Source organism: Ambystoma mexicanum, chromosome 10 (assembly GCF_040938575.1).
Source record: "Ambystoma mexicanum isolate Mex_15411 chromosome 10, UKY_AmexF1_1, whole genome shotgun sequence".
NCBI classification, from domain to species: domain Eukaryota; kingdom Metazoa; phylum Chordata; class Amphibia; order Caudata; family Ambystomatidae; genus Ambystoma; species Ambystoma mexicanum.
Genome location: NC_090932.1, coordinates 323,476,237 through 323,496,383, shown reverse-complemented (window position 1 = coordinate 323,496,383; position 20,147 = coordinate 323,476,237). Strand labels below are relative to the sequence as shown.

The window sequence follows — 20,147 nt, the reverse complement described above, 5'->3', positions numbered from 1 at the left end:
GAGAGAACGAACAGCGCTTAAGCAGCAATATATATACATTATACATAATCTTTGTGAAGGCAATTCGATCCGCCCACATACATGTCGTACAGGCTAGGATTCAGTGATTGACAGTTATGACACGTTATGACTAGTCTTCATTCAGCCTAAACATAGTTATTCTAGCAAAGGCAGCAGAGACAACTTTTCTGTTATGGGGAACATGGAGCTCTGGCTGAGCAGGATATTGTGTTCCTGGCAGGAAAACATTCCTTACTACGTTATCTGTATGACTTGGGTCATGAGATAAGGGTCAGATAGTTTTCTGAGGCAGAAAATACCATTTCTCTGCGAAGGAGCACCGCTAGAAAGAATATAATTCATGTTTTAACTGCCTTTTACTACAGCGTTTGCAAGACAACCCGGCACCTGGTCTGCTGATTAGATGCAGATTCTGCTCGACTTCAAGGACTTAGTGAGAGAGAAAAACAATGTATTTCTGCACAGTTTGACATTCCTGTCTGTGTTAGTGTTTCAGCATTCAAGCCAATGCCTCGCACGATGTGCGAGTCTAAAGCATAGAATACATTTTGCAAAGCTTTTTGACAGAAAGGAAAAAAGCAAATGGCCAACATTTCACAAAATGGACGCCCTTTGGCTACATTGACGATTCTCTGATCGCGATGTTTGTTACATGTGTGTTACATGATGCGATTGGTTTCAGGCCAACATATTATACATATCATTCGACTGTAGGGTTACGTTTCGGTCTAACAACCTAACACCTAAGGTTGCTGTTGCCACATTAATGACATCCTACTGTGTGATGAAAGGGGGGAGAGGAGGGAGTTGTCCTATGCTACATAATACAGCCTGTACATGGCGTGCAGGAATGATTTCCCTACTATAGATGGCAACATAGTATTATGGTTTGATAGCCACTTCAATTTACTGGACTTCGGGCCTCATTACAAGTATGGTGGTGTTGGTAAAAAAAAACAGTAGTAATGTAGCGGTAACGCAGTTACTGCTGCATTATCACACTGCCATAGTACAACTTTGGTGGTGAGATGGAGGAAAAATCTCCAGCAAAATGCTGAAGGTAATTCCGCCGCCTTCCCACCAAAAAACAGCCAAATTGGCAGAATTACCAGTGGCTGAATTGCCGCCGGTGGTAATACTGCCGAAATCCCCATGGAGTCCTATGTACTTTAAGACTACCACATTAGCGATGGACGCAATATACTTTTTCTTTAACATAACATAGCAATTTTAAGGAGCGTGTATTGGTAAACAAGCCCCCCATGCCAAACATTGCTGGATTGCTTGCAAAGTTGGCAAGAGATGCTTGGCAGGCTATCATTAAATTAATTTTTGCAAATGGTATTTATGTGCCTCATCACAGGCGGTATCCGGCGGTAAATGCGCCAGGATACTGTCAACGCAACTAGTGCTATTGCAGCTCGGTCCGGCGAGCGCCGGATTCGGAGTTGTGGTAAGGTTGTAATTCCCCATTTTCTTAAGAGTTCATAGGACTTTATGGGGCTTTTCGGAGCTATTACCGCGAGCGGTAATAGCACTGGTGTTAACAGCACCGAAAATGGAAGGAAATCGGCTAGAGGTAAATCTCCAGCGTTCGGTCCTAACTCGGGATTGGGCAGAGAGATAATGCGGCAGTAATAGAATTATCACAGCAGTTTTGCCGCTGCGCCCAACGCGTGATGAGGCCCTATGCATTTGAAATGTGTTACATCCGGAAGAGGGTCACACACAAGTATATGCGTTTTGTTTTTGCATCCACATCTACTGATTTATAGTTATTTGCGAATGTTATGTTAAAGGCATGCCTTTCTTCCAAAATTCATTTGAACAATCAGAAAGTCAAACTGTCAGATTAACGTCAGAGATGTTATCTACCGGCCATGCAATTTCTGAGAAGGGGTCCAGACCAAAGACGACCATCTGAAGCTGACAAGCGAAGGTCTGCCACGAGACAAGAAGAAATCGTCATCTTTCCTGGGTATTAGAAAGTACCAGTCAAAGCTCAAACCATATCTTAGTCTTCTGGAAGATAGTACGTGAACAAAGGTAACTACTGGTCACTAAAGTGAACTCTGACCCAGAAGTGTATATGCAGGAACTGAACGCTGATTAACTTCTCCCAGAAGTGAAAAGGTTCACTACGAATACACTGAGAAAATCAGTGCTATGTAATCAGCTTTATTCACGTCCCAGTGCTGATTACAAATCATCCTCAATTAAAACAAAAATGCCTCTGGTCTACATATTTTCCCACAAATAAATTGTCCTGCCTTTGCGAGAAAGTTTATTTTGTCACAGCTCGTATTGGGCCCTTGCGCGCTAGACCCACATATTCCAAAGCCCCTTTCTTAGTGTGAAACTCGAAGTTTCAGCCAAGGTGTGTCACAAAATAGTATGTGTGTGTGTGAGCTCGTGTGTATTTTCAGGGCAGGACATCATATTTCCGATAACACAAGAGTGTTTTTGGAGTGAAGGTAGGAGCACGTCACAAAGAAATCACAGTTTACAAGCGCCATATCATATGTGCGTCATGCATGGTATGGGGAGACATTTTTGAACGTCCTCTTGAGATGTGGAACATTAATGCGTAGCTTGTGTGTTTTGTAAATGCAGCGCAGACTCCAAACACCACGAAATAGGAGGCTCCGGGCCGGCTGTGAGCAAGATCAGACCAGGCCGGCGGCAGACATTAGTCATTCCCTCAGGAGGTGACTGCGCGGAGTGGCTGCCGGGCCGGGGCGTTCATTGTTCCCAGCCACTCACCCGGGCACATTCTGTGCACATGATTCTGTTTTGGGCATCTCCCTGCTGTGGCTGCCTCCCAACCAGCAATCACATGCTCCGTCTGTAAACGCACGTTATTTGCAGAGAAGGAACGAGAGGGCAGGTCCGGGGCTGAAAGCTCCGCTAGTACAGCGTAGGCTGAAGTTTCTGCGAGAAGGAGCAGTGATGTCCGGTCCGCGGCGCACTTCCGGCCGCTTCTGGTAAGCAGATGTTTTTACTCGATACTTCAGGAATTGCCTTGTAACGCTGGGCTCGTTTTGCAAGGGGTGTCTTTTTCCTGTGAGAATGTTGCTGCTATGTCCTGCCAGGGAGCTCGAGTACTTTCTGGATCTTATTAGCTACCGCTATCCTCCCATTTAAAAATGGATTTGACAGATGTGAGTCCTTCTGCGCTGCACACATCTGGAGCATGTGATGTATAAGCAGCGCGCGGTCATCCCGTGGAGTCATATGACTGTGTAATTAGTTTTCAAATTATTCTTAATAGGGGGTGCTGCTATAAGAGGTAGGGGTTGAGACCCCCCTGTTATTAATTGCAAACATATGTGATGACATTTACATGTGGGTCTAGAACCAGGCGTCTCTCTCTCGCCTCACATTCATACAATACGAGGAGACCATACAAAGTAGTATTTGGAACAGTTAGGCAGCATGTTCGTCACATACACAAGGTTACCTTACATGCAATCCATGTAGCGGGGATCATTCCCTGAGTCGATCATGCTAAATGTTCCGGGTAAACTCCACTACTGAGAATTCACTCAGGTTACGCACCGCTTCTGAGACGTAAGCTACTCCTCGCTGATGACACCCAATGAGGCCGAAACATGTCTGGGGATACTTGTGGTCTCGTGCAGAAGTGACTTAGCAGTTTAGGCTGGACTGCCCATTTTCGTGTGGGGCCAAGCCTTGTTTGCATATGATCTTTCCCCTTCTGTAATGGCTTGGCAGGCTGAAGAACAATGGTTTGGAGGATTGCCCAGAGTAATGCCAGAGGTTAGGATTAATTCAAAACTTTCCAGCCATGACCTCTTGTGTTTTGCATATGTCACCCCATGTGGGACGGCTATGCCCATCCGTGTGTCCCAGGCGTGCCGTGCCTAGAGACCCAAGCTACTCCTCACTGATGACACCCTGAGGCCAAAAGATGTGTCGGGATGCTTGTGGTCTCGTGCAGAAGGGATGTGACCAAGCAGTTCTGGCTGGACTGCCCCTTTTGGGGTGGGGCTAAGCCTGATTTGCATATGATCTTTCCCCTTCTGTAATGTCTTGGCAGGCTGAAGAAAGATGGTCTGGAGGGTTGCCAGAGGTTACGATTAATTTCAAACTTTCCAGTCATCACCTCTTTTGTTTTGCAGGTATCGCCTCTGGCCAGGCATGCGCTACAGTATTGCTACTGAGCGTTGACCAGCTCCTCCACAGTTCACTATTTCCCAACTGCACGTAAGGTCTGGAAAGTCATATCTTGCTTCCCTGCAGCCCCCAGGATTGCTGGTAGCCTTCTTCCACAGTCCTTCCAATTTGCTGCTCCTGGCCTGCTGGATGGCCCTGTAGCTCTGCCTGCTACAAAGCAACAATTAGTCCCTATCATCCAAACTACACTTTGGGTGTGAGTGGGGTTGCATGCTGTAAACCTGGAACAAAGAGGAAGGGGCGGGGTGAAAGAGTTCTTAAGTACCCTATCCTCTCAGTGCATCTATTGGGGCGGTCACTGGGGTGGCATCACCTACAGGCATCGTAAAATAACCAAAAGGGGGAAAGCACGGTGCTAACAGCCTCATGTCTCCCTCATATGATTGAAGAGGGCCGGTGCAGGTCCACCAAGGGCGTTGCCCTCTTATTGTAGCCTTTGGCGACTAGCCATAAACCAATCATTGCCCCCCCTACCACATCTAAGCCACACAGGGGATATATTTCCATTCCAAGCTCATCGAAGATGAACACCCCAGGTACATTTTATAATCTGGTAATACTGCCAGTGTGATGGACTTAAATTGTTTCTTGGTGGCCTCCAGGAGGTTTCCCTTTAGGTGCCAGGATATTTGGGCCTTCTAGAGCCAGAGGTTTTTCCCTTTTTCACCATTTTGTTATGGCATCAACCTATCGACAGCCTTCACATTGTGGTGCTCCCAGATCTTTCATACGGATGCTTTGTGAACCACCAATGTTGATCTATGCATACTCAAGGTATATATATGTAAGAAAGTGTTCCTACAAGGATTTAAACAAAAAACAAACCAACAGGCCTGTGGGGCAAGGTGTGTTACCTCTCTGATGCTGTAAAATTATTGTGAAAACACTGGAGAGAATGGAACTTTAACTTTAATTTAGTAGACCTGTCAACTAGGTAGAGGTCTCTGCAAAGACTCTAACTTTCCCTGTGCGTCGGTGTGCTATCCCTAGTATGCAGTGTTGGGCCACTTATCTAGGTGAAAGACAGAGAGAAGAACTAACTGTCCCTATCTAAACTAGTTCTAAAAATACATTTGTTCCCAACTGGTCTTTTCCATTTTTATTATCGACCATTGTAACAATATTTTAAAAAGCAAACTTAAAAGAATTGTTCAGTAGCAAAGAAAGTAAACAGCAAGTGGGGAAGAACCTTCACTTGTAAATATATAATCCTGATAGTTTAGCCAGGTGTGTATTTATGCCTCTACACATCTGTTTTTGTCGTCAACCGGTTTCGGTGGAAGAAAAGTAAGTGTTATAAACTTCATCAGGACGATCAGTTCAAATATCCGGCATGAACCACTTTGAGGACTGCATACATACAGTGGAGTAACTTTGCTGAAAATGTTGGGGGGGACATGACATCTGAAGAAAAGGTGCCCCAGCCAAATGAATGGGGACAAAATGGTGTGCCATGAAAGTTGGGGGGGGACAAACACCCCCGTCCCCCTCTAAAATTACGCCCATGCATACATATGATGTGGCTTAGTTGCATCATGCTACCACATTCTGTCAGCTTAATAGATGAATCAGTGCAAGGGTGGAGAGAGACATGGTGACTAGAATTGCAATGTCATGTATCCAAAAACATTGATGTAATGAGTCAGAACAGATGCCAAATTGTGTCCTGATTTACCAGTGCTGTTTTTTCACGGGCGCTCCATCATGTTGATGGGAACTAATAGGAGTCCTAATTTTTCTGGGGCCCACTGCTGACTGCTGGATGCCCCTCATGCTAATTTTCTGTTTGTCAAATAAAAGAAAGAGACAAAAAAGACAAGTTTAAGGGAGGATCCAGGAGTGCCCCCTATTGCTCGTTATCTGTTTCGCTATGAAACACTAAATGTGCATCTCATCAGCGTGATGTGAGCTATAAAGCTGTTAGTGAATTGGTCGTGGCTGTATTTACCACACCATTATTGTTATCTCTAAATGCTGCACGTGTTGCCCCCTTAGAGTTTCATGGAGCTCTTACATTGAGTCTGTGTGAGTGAATCTTCTGCATCTGATCGGCTCGTCTGCAACAAAGCAGGCCTGTCAGCAGGAGCCTATTATGTAACCACGGTAACCAGCAAAGTCATGGTTTGCAGTTCTACGGTATGCTCCCTAATAGGCGGCCGCCATCTTGGAGTGGAAAGTGCGGCTCGGTTTTCTAATGGCATGGCACACAGAAGTCATTGTGGTGCCTGTTGGGAAACATTTTATGATATTGCATCTTTTTGTATTGCCTTTGTTTATGTGAGAACATAACTATCCCTCATGCTATGCTGGCTTTGAAACATGTAACTGCATGGCATGATTTCATATTTTATACTTCTCTTAATACATAATGAAGTCTCACTGGACCTCATCACTTATCTCATTTGTTCTCGGGAGTGCGCTACTCTCATCATATTGGCATTCATTTCTCGGCCTGGTGGTCACTCAAGAGGATGTCATCTTTAAATACAGACACAAGATGTCTACCTAACCTATTATAATGATTGGTATGAAGCACTCAGGTGTTCCTTCAGTGTCTGCTAGTTTTCTATGTTTCCTGAGTAGTCATAATTAAACCAAATCTAGAAGATCAATCCTTCTATTTCAAGAGTGGTATGGTTTTTTAAGAACAGCTACACACGTTGCTAACTTAGGTTGTAGCAATTAGCCATCCTCTGTACCTTGTAATCTATGTGGGGGTGTATAGAGACATTATCCTCCACTACTGTGCTTAATGGGTCTATAAATTATCCTATTCTGATAGGTTGGTAAACAAGGGTGGCCTGTCATTCAGAGGCAAACTTCAATGCTGTAATCGGCATACATCTGGTGGTAGTACAATTATGTTCTATATCAGACCTATTTCTATAACAAGGTTTTTATGGCCGCAAATGCCTATACAGTAGCTAGGTGTTGCCAGGAGATGACTTCATTCAAACCATTTTTGTCTGTCTTCAATTTGAAGATCCAGTTTTGTTCTCTTAGCATCATAACGTGGTTAATGTCACCGCCCCTCCGTGGTGTTGCCACTTGTTCAATGATCGTACATTTCAACTCTTTTTCGGAGTGCCTCTTTTCCACGAAATGCATGGCCTTTGGTGCTGTCCTTTTCTTTGTGCAGATACATGGTTTGTGTTCCACAATTCTCTGTCTAATTTTTTGTGCTGTCATGCCCACGTAGCATAAGCCACATGGGCATTTAATCAAATATACCACATTCTGAGTGTTACAGTTGGTGAAGTTTCTTTGTACCCACCGTGTCATCCACGCAATGTCTATTGATTTGCTTCTCGATTGTTTGTGAACATACCAAGCAAGTCCCACATGGTGCATGTCCTATTGCTTGTGGGGTAGACCATAAGGTTGTCTGTGATGGAGTCTATTTTGGTGTCTGTTCCCTCACTGTGTACAAAAAAATCAAGTAGGTTTTTTTGTCTTTTAATCGCAAACCTGGCACACTCAAGATTAGTGTCTCCCACATTAAGCATCAACCATAGTCAGTTGATCTCATTCTTGAGTTGGTTCACTAAGGGGAGTTACTTGAGACAGCTGTAATTGCCTTCTCTGGCATGTTGGGTTGTTGGTGTTGCTGTAATGTAACCTCTCGTGGTATGTTACCGGCCCTTTTTACGGGCATGTCAAACTGTTATTTTCAGGTACCCCCGGGCCATGAGTTTATCGCTCAGTTGTTTTGCCTGTCGCTCGTATTCTGGTCTGCTCGCATCATTCCTTCTGTAACGTAAGAACTTGTCTGAAGCGCAGATTCTGTCTGAGACTGAGGGGATGGTAGCTATCAAACTGTAGTAAGGAGATTCGGTGTGTGGGCTTATGATAAGCTGTTGTATATAAAGTGCCATATCGTGCTGTTATCCATAGGTCCAAGAATTGGATAGCTGCTTTGCTTTTGGTCATCGTGAAGTGGAAATGTGTATTCCTTGTGTTCAGTCATTCAGAAAAAGATACTAGTTGATCTTCATTACCTGTGAAGATGATGAAAATATCATCAATGTACCTTTGCCATACTTCGAGATGTTATCCAAAGGGATTATTTTCATATATACTGTCTTCTTCGAAGGCACTTACATACATTTTGGCAAGGCTAGGGGCAAAGGTAGCCACATGGCCATGCCCAGGGCTTATTGGTAAAACTGCTCATTGTACACAAAGACATTTTTGGTAGGTGCAATTTCGGTAAATTGCAAAATCAGTTGAATCGGAACCTTTGGTGGCAGGGTACATTTTTCCAGGACTTTCTGAATCACTGTCAGTGTTTCCTGTTGTGGAATTTTGGTGTACAAAGACTTAATGTCTAAGGTGACCAAACATTGTGTGTTTGGATCAAAGGATGTTAGATTCAGAAGTGTGAGCATGGCCGTGGTATCCTTGATGTATGACCTACTTTTAGGAACTTCTCCTTTGAGAAAGTGGTCTGAAAATTGGGAGAGTGGTTCCAACAGTGAGCCTATCCCGACAAAATGGGTCTGCTGGAAGGGGGATTTGTTCCCTTATGAATCTCAGGTAGTGCATACAATGCAGGGGTACATGGGTAATTATAATTGTTTATTTGTAAAGTGTTTATACACAAGTGAAGTGCTTCAAAGCGTTTCAAGGCGGGAAAGGAACAAGGGAATATAGAGTCATTCTTAGGCCTTGAAGTTTCTGAATTATCTAACAAAAAATGACTAGCATACTAGGCCTGCCGGCATTACTACTAGTGCAAGTGCATGACAAGAAGGAAGGTGGAAAAGGGGGGAGGAGAGGGAGAAGAACATACAATCCATAAACTACCATACTAGGCCAATGACATTTTAGATAGTGCAAATGCATGACAAAAAGTGAGGTGATAAGGGGGGAGGAGAAGGAGGAGAACGTACAGAAACAAAAAACGACTGTACTAGGCCTGGTCAGCAGAACGGAGCAGAGTTAGGGAAGAGAAGGAGGAGGAAAGAAGGCGAGAATAGGGAGGAGATTAGCAAGGGAGAGGGAGCGAGAAAGAGGAAGAAAAGAGGAAGGTCTTGAGGCATTTCCGGAACTTAAGGAGATCAGGCTCAAGACGGAGAGAGGCAGGGCGGTTGATCCAGAGGGAAGCACCTGCAGAGGATAAAGATCCACCCCCAAATCTCTGTTTGGAAAAACGGGTTACCCACAGAGAGTTGGAAAAGGATGAGCAGAGTATTTAGGGAGAGATAGTTGTAGATAGTGCGGGCCCCGACCCCAGAAGGCCTTGTGGACTATGCAGAGGGTCTTGAACTTGATCTTGCAGCCATGGGGAGCCAGTGGAGGGATTTCAGTGATGGAGAGATGCGGTCCCTGTGCTTGAGGCCAAAGATAAGTCTTGCGGTTCTGTTCTGGATGAGTTGTACAGGTCGGAGAGTAGAAGTAGGAAGATTGAGAAATAGACTGCTGCAGTAGTCCAGTCTAGAGAGAACCAGGGCTCTGGAGACGGTAAGTGTCTGGTCGAAAGTGAGAAAAGGTAAAATACCTACGAGGACGTGCAGCTGGTAGTGGGACTTTTTAGAGATATCTGAGATGTGAGAGGAGAAGGAGAGAGTGGAGTCGAAGATGACACCCAGATTTTTTGCCTCACAAGTGGGTGAGGGCACAGGGCCAAGGGAGACCAGCCAGAGTGAAAGTAGGAAAGCGGGAGCAGGGGTCCCAGGGGTCCCAATGATGATGATCTCTGTCTTGCTGGCATTAAGGCAGAGATCGTTTGCAGCACACCAAGACTGAATTGCGGACAGGCGGTCAGGAATGAGCGAGGAGGAGGATGCCAAGGGTACTCTGAAAGAGAGCTGTGTGCCATCTGCATAATACTGAAAGGTGGGGGTGAAGGCAGAGAGGCTGCATGCCTTAGGGGCCATGTAGACATCGAAGACCCAGGGGGATAAGTTAGATCCCTGGGGACAGCACAAGTAGAGAGAGTGATAACAGAGAGAAAAGCCCCAAGTTCCACCTGGGAAGGACGGTCAGAGAGAAAGGAGGCAAGCCACGCCAGGGCCTGATCTGTGATGCCCAGGGTATCACAGAGATAGGAGATCAGGATGTTGTGGTTTACTGTATCGAAAGCAGAAGAGAGGTCAAGAAGAATGAGGACAGAGGGAGAGTTAGTGAAGATTTCAGAGCAGGTCTTCACAGGTGTTCAGAAGAGCAGTTTCCATGCCTCTGGATGCTCTAAAGCCAGACTGATGGCCATGGAGACAACCAACCGATTCAGTGTGGAGGGTAAGCTGAGAGATAGCCAATTTCTCCAGGAGTTTTCCCAGGAAAGGAGTGATAGAGATCGGGCGGTAGTTTGCCAGAATAGAAGGGTCGGCGGAAGGTTTTTCTTAGCAGAAGGTGCACAGGAGAGTGCATGAGAGAAGCGGAAAAACACCAGTGGCGAAGGAGAGGTTACAGAGGTCAGCCAAGGCTGGAGCCAGAGTGTCAATGTTGTCCTTGATGGTTTTGGAAGGGCAGGGGACCACCTGTTTGGAAGAGGCTTCCATACACTAGACTTGTCTAGAGACCTCCTCAGGTTTGATGGGGAGAGGGAGGATAGAAGAGAAGAGGGGGAGGGGTGGGCAGCCGAGGAGGGCCCATGAGATGTTGGTGCATGAGTAGGTGCAGGGGCAAGAGAGGACAGTATGCCGTGTGTTTTGGCTGTGAAGTGTGCAGCCAGGGCTGAGCAAAGGGTCTGGGTGGGTGCAGTAGAAGATGACCCTGCAGTAGGATTGGCCAATTCCTTGCAGACTTTGAAAGACTTGGGTGGCTTGGTGTCAAAAATTCTGCTTCCTTCCCGTTAATCCAACCCTATGTGAGTGCCTCTTCAACCGAGGGATTAATCAGGTTAAGTAGTGTTGATGTCGGATCTACAGCCAAAGGTGTATAGCTTCCTCTAGCCTTTATTAACACTGTAACCATATTATGGTAGTCCGAATATCATCACAGCTCCTCCCTTGTCAGCTGGTTTTATTGTTTTCTCGATGTTGTTGGATAGCGCTAGAAGAGCTGTTCTATCTTGTTTGCTGCAGTTACCAAATCTCGGTGGCCAATTTTTCTGTAGATTTTCAAATGATTTTATGAGAGCTTTCTCGAATGTGACTGATTCTGCTGTCATATTACCACCTGGGGGTAGAAAGTGGAGGGGTTATGAAGACCTGTGGCATCATTATGAGTTCTAGTCTCATTAGCCCCAAAGAATTGTTTGAATTGAACCTTTCTCAGTAATCTTGCTATTTCTAGCCTAGTTGTAAATGGATCATAACGTGCTCTAGACATGAAAGAGAGGCCTTTTTCAAGCATATTAACCTCAGATTCATTCAACACATAGGTTGACATGTTTATCATTAATAGTTCTGTGGTGGGAACTGCCTCTCATTCTACTCCGTGTGATTCGTGGAGAATAGTTCTGCCACCTGTCCCATCTGCGGCCCCTCTGCTGTAAAAAAGGGGGACCGTTGGGGTTCTGTGCATTGTTTTGATTCTGTTATTCTACTTGGAAATGTACATTCTGTTCTGCTCCAACATTATTTCTACTGCCAGCCTGTGCCTGGTTCGATGTTCCATCTCGGTTGTCCTCTTCAGAGCCAATGCTTGAAAAACTCCAGTTCCCTGGGGTTGGGTATCTTTTGTATCTCTTGTTGGCCAATGTTCAGTTACCTCCTCTGAAAGTACCCCTTGTTTGGTCTTGGTTTACCTTTGTGTACTAGGTTTCTGTGTTCTATGGCTAAATGTTCCCGTGAGAAGGCTGCTATATCTTTTTTTAATTTTTAAATTTTCTTCGTCAGATTGAACTCCTTGACCTCCTTCAGGACAGTGTCTAGCTCTTTTAGTTTTTTCTTAAAGCATTCCATTACTGTCTTCGTCTTCACTTCATCTTGTTTGTGTACAATTTGGCACATGAGATCCTGTGGCACCTTTTGGGCTGTATTGATTATTAAAATCAGTGTGCACTTGTTAGCTATAAATGACCAATCTTTTCTGAACTGGATATTCTCACGGAATATTCTTGGCTCTATGGGCCTCATTACAACGTAGGTGGTAGCGGAATGAACAGTGCCGGTAAGGGACTGGCACCGTTCATTCCGGGCCACCACATTACAAGGTCTGCAGTGGGTCCCGGTCTGGATGCCTGGCCAGACCAGACGTGCAGAGAGCGAGACACGCTAGCAGTCCAGGATGCTAACAATGGGCCCGTCATTAACGGCCCCGTTGTTAGCATCCTGCCCATTCCCATTGAGCCCTATCGGTGCTCAAATGGGAATGGGGATGGACTGGGTCTGGGTTCCGAGAATGGGAATTACCGGGCCTGCAAAAGTCGGCATGGCCTAGTAATTTTTGGGACCCGGTACCCGGTTTGGGGTAGCCATGCCGCTAAAAACAGCATGGCTACCTCCAAACTCCTAATGAGGCCCTATGTGTATGAGAAGACCATTGGGGGCTGTAAGTGAATGTAAGTATTCAGTCAATAGCGCTCCTTGGAGCTATGTCCTTATCAGTCATTTCCTTGAGGCCTCAAGTTCATTCCACTCATCGCCTTCTATGATGGTTTGTAGGATTGTAGTTGCACCTAGCAAGGAAGGAGCTGCTAGGATTCCTTCTACTACTTCTTCCACAAATTACAGATAGTTGTTCTCTGACCTCTTGCACTGATCTCTCCTATCTTCTCTTATTTGTACTTATGGTGTGTTTTATGTATATGTATGGTTCCTCTAAACGTTTAGTGTAGAAAGGCCATGAGCGTGAACTGGCTACAGAAACAAACCAATTGGCCTGTAGGACAAGGCGTGTTACCTCTCTGTGAAAAGATCGGGTACTCTGCATCCATACTTATAGGTGACACTTAAAAGATATCACAATGGCAATGCTACAACATTTGCATAATATCTGTACGAAACCGGTCTAACACGCTTTTTCAAATGCTCTCCACCATAGTAGGGATTTGGCACAGTATACAAACTCTAGAACATAAAATAGCATAGACCATTGGGCAACAGGTATCTAAATTCAAAGTTAGGAGACTGGATTTACTTAATCCTTCAATGTTCTCTTTATTTCGGCATACAAATCCATAAAAGCATTTACATGACGGTACAATTCATATAAAATAATCAATCAATAATTTTAAAAAAGTATTTATTTTTACAATATTTAAAAACCACAAGATCATACCATTTTAAATAAGCAACTATGAGTAGCACATTATAATGATGGGATGAACAGTGAGGTGAGCAAGAAGGGACAGCATATTAAATTAAAATGAAGCAGGTATGACTTATATGGTGAAGCCACACAGCTAAATCACAGCACTAGCTATATGTATCCTGTGAAAAATCTGAGGGCGATCTCACATTGAACCTGTTTAAGATCCTCTCTCAGGTAATCAAAAGAAGGGTAAAACTGTCAAATTCTGACCCCAGGAGTGAGGCTGCAAAGGGGTACTACTGGGATGGCGGGTCTTTAAAGAATGGAAGCGGGATGCCCGAAGAGGTGATCTGGCATCCCCTTTTCCTAATCCTGATCTATCCTACCTCCTCTCTACTGTCATAGGATATAATCCCGCATCTCATACCCTACTCCAAGATCTTCTGTCAAACACTCACACTCCGAGGAATGCAAGAGAATGTAAAACCCCTTTTTCTAACTTTAACCCAGACATATCCTCCCGTCCCTCTAATATCATAAACTACTGTGAGAACCAATCTTTTCCTTCCTTATTAACTTCATTTACTGAAGGTACCAGAGTGAAAGAACCAATACCAATTTCCTATCCTAAGAACACCCCTAGTCCAGAGACATGTTATCCCCCTTCCTTGACAGTGACCTACCCAACCCCCCCAGCCTTCATATAATGTATTAAGACACACAATGTTCTTTTTCCCCAAGTATCACTTAAGTACTGTGACAAAGAAGAGGAAATCAAGGATACATATTTCCTATGAGAAACACCACTATGCTAATGGGATGAGGAAGATGCAGATAGAGGCACATCAGCATCTTCATAGGCCATGTCCCACTAACAAGGCCAGGCAGGGCCAGGCAATTGAAATCAACCAAGTCCATCTGCAACCTATTTAGTCTTCAGGAGAGTATAAAAGGAATACTAGCAAAGAGTGAGTTAGGAGGAGAGCTGTGGGCCGTGGTTGCCCAGGATCAGCTGGAAGAAACAGGGACGCCGAGTCGCTAAGGGTCTGTGTGAGGAAGCATCCGGGACAAGCGTGGCTAACGACCCCTGTTTCAGCAAAGAAGAGAAGTCCAAAGAAGGGAACTGTGAGGCGTGCTGATGCTGTGTTACATTGGTAAAACGAAATGCTTGTTCCCCTGGGCTAGGACAGGAGCAAAGGAGTCTATGGGGCAGGTGGGGAGACCCTGACCTCAGTTAACAAACACGTTAACCCAAGAACAAGGAAAACACCACTGGTGAGTGAAGCGTAGTAAGAGCCTGTGTGTATTGAAGTAAGCGAGCAAGATACAATGTATCTTAAGACTGGAGATTGAGATTGCACGTAGGATTACACATTCTCAAATGACTCTGTGTAAAGAAAGGAAGTGTCTGCAAAGAGGGGAGCTGTGTGCAGACACAAAAAGTGAGCAAAATAGAGATCCTAAAAAGGGGGAGCTGTGCGAGAAATGAAGTGAGAGCAACATTCCCAAACTGATAGGAAAGTGTTAAAAACAAACAAATTGTGTTGGAAAAGCATTGGGGTGGCTACCAGCAAGGAGATTGTTCCAGGCTGGCCGCAGAGACCCCCAGAATAGGCAAAGAGTGTTGGAAAAGCATCAGGGTGGTCACAAGGCGAGAGATTGATCCAGGTTGGCCCCTGCTAAGGATTTCAATCAGGCAATACACCTGGGTCTCGCCTAGCATGTAATTCACAAATAAAATACTTATTTATTGTGTCTATAGGTTCAATATTCTGAGTGATATACCACTCATATCACACCCTTCTCAAAATAACCCCCAGGTCACAATGGACCAGGAATCAGGCTGGTTGGTAAAGGTAAGATTTATTTATTTATTTAAAATTCAAATCAAACACAAGTTTTGATATATATGGGGCAGCAATCACCAATGTGGTGACAATACAAATCAGAAAGTACATAAGGCAGTAGAATTCCCTTTTGAGCAGCACAGAATGTAAAACACAGAGAAAAGAACAGTTTTGGCTTGTGCAAAGATAGCGCTTAGGTTAAGATTTCCCCCTGCAAAGTTCTTAATTCACAAATAAGCAATTCTACACAGATGTAAGTAAACAGCAGGTATTCAGGAGTAAAGAACATTGTATGGGGTTTGAATACAATCTTCCCTCCCCAAACGAGAGAGAAAACGTTTTTGGAACTTTTACACGTTTAAAATGACAGTTGAAAATGACTGTGTGAAACAAGGAAAAGTGTGCAAAAATCCTTAAATTGATATAAATCCCTATTGGAGCAACACTGAAAAGATCATAACAAGCATAAGCTATCATATGAGCAACTTTAAATCATAATGGAAGTTTTGGAAATACTTTGAATGGGAAAACACACGTGTAAAACTTTTGCAAAATTGGGAATTCTCGCCTAATTTTCACTATGCGATTTTTAACAAATACACTTTTTCGGGATGCGGTTTCTGGTTGTGGATGTAGCTACAGATCCTAGGTTTAACTCAGAGTTGAAATTAAGTCTTTAGCTATACATTTGAGGAAGTTATTCAAGTTTGAAGGAGAGGCGTTTTTGACAGAAAATCGGTTTTAAAGATGACAGGTTGGTTTTAGTTAAACTATATTGATGACTAAGAAAAAGAAGAATGCCACCCGGGAATCTCCACAGTTACGCATGGCTGATTGTAACCCTTCATGTGGCGGATATCTGTTTTTCTTTTATGGGTATTACTTTATTTAATCCAAATCACTAATGGGTTATGGTCTAGCAAAACAAATGAGAGAAATCAGCGCTAACACTAGCGATTACAAACTGTGTTGCAAAAATGGTTCTGACACTATTAGAGGTTCTTAAGTTAAAGATGGTATAGATTGAGAGATGGGCATAGGACAAGGTAAGACAAGATATGCTATGGTTTACTATGATTCCTATTTATACTTACAGTCCACTGTAATTTAAGATTGGACCGTCAGGTTCTGGTCATAACAGATCGGGTCTACAGGCAGCAGGGCACTTCTGCCAGGATGGTCAGCTGGGCGGTTCTGGTTAATTGGACTGGCCCCTCAGACTGGATTGGATTGGCCCATCTGGTCACTGGACACTGTCGATCATGTAGTTCAGCGGGATGGCGTGTTTCAGCAGGCAAACATGAATGGTAGCAAGCCAGACTGGATCAAATTTGCTTCCCTGAAGTTTGGGATGGTTCAGGATTTGGGCCTAGCTGAAAAGAGTTCAGCAATGCTGATGACTTGGTTTTTCAAAGAGGTCTGGAATCAGGACAAGATGAAGAATTCTGGAACAGGATGAAGAAGTCAGGAACAGGGCGCCATGCGAAAATCGGGATGTAGTCAGGAATCAGTCTCTGTGTGTTGTGAGGTTCCCTTATTTATCCTGCCAAGTGACATCACTCAATTTATGGTAGGGGCAGACTTACAACACACAACCACAATGCTGTGATAGGTCAATGGCACTTGCCTTTTCCTGGTTGGAAGACAGAAAGGGCTGTCATATTTTATGATGTGAGCTGGGAATTCCCACAGTTATTTGGACCAAAATGTAACTTTCCCACAAATACACATTTCTATAATTATGCCCTCTAATAAAATCAGACACATACATTACATATGTTGTGGGTTACATTTCGATCCAATTCTCACGTCAGTAAGAGCTGGCTTTGTCTTTCTGTGGAATTTTGTCAATTTTACTCATAAAGATTTGGCCTAACAATTCCTAATTCGGTACCTATCTGTGCAATCACCCCCAGAACATGGGTATACAATATTAGATTTGCAGCATTAATAGTCTCTTCACAATTAGTGTTTTTGTATAACTTTGATTCCCTTTGCAGTATAGAGTTCAATTAAGTCTTCAAAGAAAGAGCATACAATTAGATTTACAACTGCCAACTTTTAGATTTATTCTCCTTCGGGTGGCAAAGTTAAAAGTCTTTAAAGCTTAATTACAAATAGGCATTTTACCACCAAAAGTCCTTAGCAGTTTTTTTTACTATTCTTTCAACTGGCAACAGCTGTCAAATTCCTTTGATCAGGGTTGGGGTCCTCTTCCTTGGGAGGGAAGTTTCCTGCCCCTCCCCTGTGGGGATGGGTGTTCAAGCCTGCCATTGTCTTTGGCTGGGGCCCAGACAAAAGTCTGATGAGTTCTTTGTCATGAGTATGCGAAAACCGCCCAGCAGCAATTAGTCCTTTCCTGCCAGTCAGGTGTCACCCATTCCCAGGCTGAGGCTGGCAGATCAGAATTAAATAGTTGATTAACTCAAGACTGGGTTTTAACTATAAGTTACCTACATCTTTCATTAAAACATATAAATTGAACACAGTTTATAGGTGATTCGACATTTAGCAATCCTTTGACATTTCTTACAGAATTAGGCCTTTCAACAAAACATGCTTTTAAACAGGCGATTTTGCACTTTCTTCATGGAAAAACACCTTAAACTGAGTTCTTTTAAATCTGATTTTCCTATGCAGCACACACATTTTATTCAGCACTAGTTCTTCCCTTGAGTGCTGGGATTTGCTTGCAGTCTGGATACATGTATCCTTCCTTGGTTTAAAGTTTCCGTCTGCACATCTGATTTTGTTACATGTTGCAATTTTAGCTGCATTTTTCCCATGGAAGTGAACACAAATGTTGTTGGGGTGGTTTTTCATGAGATACATTTCTTAGCTGCTGTCAGTCAATGAGTCCTTGCTCAACTGAGCCACACTGGATGATCTGTAACCCTTTTACTCTCAAGGATTCACTGGAAATGAATGGAGCTAGTGCCAAAACAGCACTTTGAAAGTTGCAAAGCTACATTTTAAAAGGCATTTTCGATTTTCAGGACAATTCTGCTGCCTTGCTCCATATTGAATGTAACAGAAACCACTGGCATGCTCCTGCAGTGAGAATTCTGTTTTCACCCCCCCCCCTTGACTATGTGTGGCAGGGTGTGCAGCCTTTTGTGGTTGTGACCCAAACACAGTTTTGCAGATTTTTGCGCGCACAGGGGTTGGCACATCCATTTTTGGCTGTTTCTTTCCCCATTCGTAAAGTGATGCAGTGGAGCACATTTGGGATGGGTCAAAATATCCCACATCCCAGAGACCCCAGTATAAGGAAAAGAGAACTCTATTAATGATAAGGCACCTGGTTGCACGACCTGTAATGGGTGGACTGTGCTGTCTGACAACTGTGCCATGACCAGGGGAGCCCAATTGAAAGCAAAGAGCTGCATGATCTAAAGGGGTTTCGGGTTCACGGAAAGAAGACCAAGAGAAGGCTTAAGAACTTACCAGGAAAAGGTACAGAGAACCTCTTTTGCCAAGTGAATTTTTTGCCAAGTGAACCTTTCTTTGCCAAGTGAAACCTGAGAGACTTGATGAACTTTATAATCCTGAGTACCTTAAACTTGTGGAAGGGATCCGCAGAAAGGCTCCATTGTCACAATAACTTTATTTTGAACACTATTGAGTTGACCAAATCGCATTCATCCTATTATTCTGTAGAAGTGAGGACAAGCATTGGTTTTGACACAGACAGTATTTTGTTTTGGACTGACAGACTTAGACTTCCCTTAGTTTTCTTTCCATTAGGGAACATTCCCATTTTAGATTTAGGGCAAGTTAGGCGTTACACCATCCTGACCATTGAGAATAAAGGTTTTCAAATGGTTTCACTTGTCTGTGTCGCCTCTTGATCCCATGCCTGTCTCCCTATCGCCATTGTAAAACAAATCAATGGATCTGGCACTAATAGCAGGAAGAACTGAACAGGTTTGGACTGTCAAAATCCTCTTGTGTTTAATAATGGAATCAGAGCTTCTCTGATGGATATACGTAGGGCGAAATTACAAGTGGCGCAAAATAATTCCTTAGGATACAGAATCACAAGTGCACACAATGGCACGTATATCAGTGTTTGCCTAAAGCCACGTCACTAGCCACACAGAAGAGATAAGCACCCCAAAAGTATGCATGAAAGAAGACAATTAGCTTGGAAATTGTTGAGTTTGGATGGAAAGCAGGGTTCTAGGGTTTAGACTCAAAATTACAACAGGGAATCGTTGAATTTCATTTACTGGTGAACAGTCAATGTGTGCAAATTCCTTTAAAGAAGTCTCTACTAAATTGATCTTGAAGTTCAAGACACACAGCACTTTCCTAAGCAAGCCTCAATGTATTCTATTTGATCAGACCTACAACTTCTGTTCCTGTTGTCTACTTCTACTCCATGCAGGCTTTCCTTTATTTCATTAGTTAAAGAGCACAGTCCAATATCTGAGCAAGTGAGGATGCTCAACTGAGGGGCCAACAGTTGGGTAACAAGGGATTCAAATAAACAGAGTGGAGAGACAAACTGTGTAATCATAATAACAGGAGTAAGCCAACATCGCTAATACCCATATGCCCTGATGGTCAGACAGTTGACCGTGGCACATTTACGCAGTGCGCACATTATTGTGCTGCTCAGCCATGTCATTAGTTTTTAGCAATTGGGGCAGACAATTATAGGCGTGGACGCACACCCTCCTTTTTTTGGTCCAGGGCTCGTAGAGTTGGTGCCATATGAGTTAGTGAGAGGAGAAAACTGAATAATGTCCCAAACAGTATTGAAAGTGCAGGAGTGAAACAGTTCTGGGCATCAGCAGCAACTCTCCAGCAACCTCTTCCTTCACACACCGCTCTGGCATGTCAGCGGTGTTTATGAAGTGGGGCAGCCAGTCATGTTGCTGTTTTGGAGACATATCTCTTCCCCTTAACGACTCAAAGGCTGTTAGCCCTGCGACC

At 43.9% G+C, this 20,147-nt stretch overlaps 1 protein-coding gene across 2 annotated transcripts in view; it reads left to right on the top strand.

Annotated features, from left to right (window-relative positions):
- The window catches only part of TACC1 (transforming acidic coiled-coil containing protein 1), an 868,514-nt gene that overhangs the window by 93,004 nt on the left and 755,363 nt on the right, over positions 1-20,147 (top strand). The window contains exon 1 of one of the 2 annotated variants that reach the window (XM_069617926.1): positions 2,744-3,005. The exons of the other annotated variant lie outside the window; for it this stretch is intronic. The gene's annotated coding sequence lies outside the window, so the exon portion shown is untranslated. Of the gene's footprint in view, positions 1-2,743; positions 3,006-20,147 lie in introns of those variants that run through there. 2 annotated transcript variants of the gene reach the window in all.